Source organism: Octodon degus, unplaced genomic scaffold (assembly GCF_000260255.1).
Source record: "Octodon degus isolate 3935 unplaced genomic scaffold, OctDeg1.0 scaffold00012, whole genome shotgun sequence".
NCBI classification, from domain to species: domain Eukaryota; kingdom Metazoa; phylum Chordata; class Mammalia; order Rodentia; family Octodontidae; genus Octodon; species Octodon degus.
The window spans coordinates 28,013,917-28,016,820 of record NW_004524588.1 but is presented as its reverse complement, the minus strand read 5'-3'; the positions used below and the strand labels follow the sequence as shown (position 1 = coordinate 28,016,820).

The 2,904-nt window shown below is 40.9% G+C and overlaps 1 pseudogene; it reads right to left on the bottom strand.

The window, feature by feature from the left end:
- The window catches only part of LOC101565437, a 4,967-nt pseudogene that overhangs the window by 1,212 nt on the left and 851 nt on the right, over window positions 1-2,904 (bottom strand).

Sequence of the window (2,904 nt, the reverse complement as noted above, 5' to 3'; positions counted from 1 at the left end):
AAAATAAAAAAATAAATAAAAAATAAATAAAAAAAGCACCCAGAAAAAAGGGAGAAGGAGAAAAAAATGAGGGCATTAACAAAAACCTTTGATTTTGGGGCCGGGGAGATGGCTCAGTGGAATAAGCGCTTCCATGCTAAGCGCAAGGGCCTGAGTTCAATCCCCGGTTCCGAAAAAAAAAAGAATACCACACTCAAAAAAAGCACCCAGATATAGAACATCTGTACAAAGAAAAATGTAAGAATCCTGGATAATCGTATTTGATTACATCACATAATTTAGAACCAAAATCACTGGCTCTAAATTTTCTCGTTTACCAATTCCTTTGACACTACTGCTCAACTGTTCATACTTGACTCAGCTGCATTTACAGTATGCCACTGGTTCACTTTCAATGCAGCACCAATTTTCCTTAAATCCAAGGACTCTATTTTCAGGAGCTATTATTTTTGTAAGGATTTACAGAGCAAGTGATTGAACTACACTTTCTCTACATTTTATTCACTGGTTATACCATTACAGGAGGCTACTGTCTAACACAAGAAGTGGCCTTCCACACTCTCCACTTCACACCATAGTACAATGTAGGGTTTTATTTTTTCTGCCCTTTCATTTGACACCTTGAGGAGGTTAGAGTTTCAGACCAGCACTTGGGAATTTCACATGGATGCCTGATTTTACGTAAGTATAAAGAAGACAAAATGATTTCTAATGCAGGTGTGTTCCACTGCCCCAACGGCAGTCTGGTGACAACCAGTCCTGCTGACAACCTAGAACAGAGGCACTTGAAAGAGCCCGATGGTTAAGCTCATTACAGTCGAGCGGCAAGTCACTTTACAACGGTTGCGAGCAACCGTGCTGCCCGGAGGGTTAGTTTCATGCTGTGCATCTTGGTAAACATGGCAGCTTCACTGAAGAGGGCCTGGAGGGAGAGGAAACAACTGAAAATGTTTTTAAGAGGAATTTATATGGAAGAAATCGTGGTTACAAAGTATTATACATTTTAACTGCTGTTTGTTGTTTTGCTTGCTTGGTTGTTTTTTTTTTTTTTTTTTGTTTTGTTTTTTTGTGGTACTGGTGTTTGAACCCTTGACCTGAGCCACATCTTCTGGAGGGTAGTTTTATTAAGCGTCCCCGACTTTTCTGGAACTTGAGATCTCTCACTTTGGGCTGTAAGAGCTGTAAGATTACAGGTGTGTGCCACCATCCCTCCTTGTAAATCGTTTTACTCTTGAAAGAGGCATGTAAGAGAGGTTATTGGTGAAGAGAACTGGCAACAGAGCCAGCTTCCCAAATACAGTAGTTTTCATGATATATTTACTTACCACATGCATTTTGACAAAAATAGTTCCCTAAAGCAGGAATGTCTGTAATCCCAGCACTTGGGAGGCTAAGGCCGATGCCAGCCCAGACTACCTAGTGAAACTTGTCTCAAAACATCAAAAAATAAAATTTTCCTAAGAATCCTCTACCAGCGACCTGGCCAAGACCCCCAATTGCCTATATGAGGGGTAAGGAGGATGAAATGAAAGGCACACAAATTTAGTAACGCATAGTAGTGGGCCTGGGAGGTCAGTGCCTCAAGAGGGGGAGGGACAAAGACCTCTTGGGCTGGCCCACTTTCTCCTGAGCACCTGCACACACTGAGGGGCCACTGCTGCAGGGCAGCACAAAGAACAAAGCGCTCCGGCAAGCAGGAGACTAGCATTAGTGAAACTGTCTTCTCCAGGGCTCACCCCCGATACTGCACTGTTTGAAGATTCCTGTTCTCAGCAGGCCTTGGAGTTGCCCTGTGAGTTCAGGGTCCTGTGGGTCTTCCTGCTGCAACCTGGGCAAGGGGTGGTCTGCGTACGTCGCCCCACAGGGCGCAGCATGCACCAGTCCTGGACCTTGAGGCCCCTTGATTACAGACTCTGGTCCCCACAATCATCAGCTCCATAGAGTTACACTTCATGCTAAACTGCTACTGAGTTTTTAGAAAAACAGCCTGCTCATGTTGGTTGTTTTTCCATTGCAGATAATCCAAAAACATGCGTTGACAAATTCTGTAAAAGAGCAGACTGACAGTCCTGGCCAAAATTTATGAAAATATACTGAGAATGTCCAAGTTTCCAACGAATGGTTTAAGATTATGATATTCTTACACAATTTTTAGGATGGCTGTATTTCTTTTTTTTTTCAGTGAATTTTCTTTCTTTTTGTTTTTGCGGAACCAGGGATTGAACTCAGAAATCAGTGAATTTTCAAGGACAAAAAATCAGTATGCAAAAATCAACTAATTTCTACAAAAACTCTCTTAAAAAATTAGAAATAATAATTCCACTTACAATAACAGAAACAAAAATGCACAGAAGTAAACAGCCAAAGGAGTGAATAATTTGTACCATGAAAATTATAAAGCATCTATGAAGGAAATCAAAGAAGACAAATAAATGGAAAGATAGCCCAACTGTGTGGGTTCAAATATTAGCACTGTTAAGATATCCACATCAGCAGTGACCTAGGATTCAAAATGACCCCTTTCAAAATCTGAATGGCATTATTTACACAAACAGGGGAAAATTAAAATTAACATGAACCACAAGAGACTGAATGCCAAGCAATCCTGAGTAAGAACAAGGCTTAGGACACTCCTTGATTTGACATAATCGAAACGAACGACACTGGCACAAAGCACAGGCAGAAAGACCAATGAAACAGTTGGAAGCCCATAAATAAAGTTTTAGATTTATGAAAAGCAAGTGTGGCAAACACACAGGATGGCCTTCCTGAACACCAAGAATATTTTTAGTTATTCCTCATCACGTAAAGACGTGGCAGATATATTAGTGCTGTGAAGGAAAAAAGAATTTAGGTTGAAAACTGCCACCGCACGTGTTTAATCCGAAAAAAGAAACTAGGTTT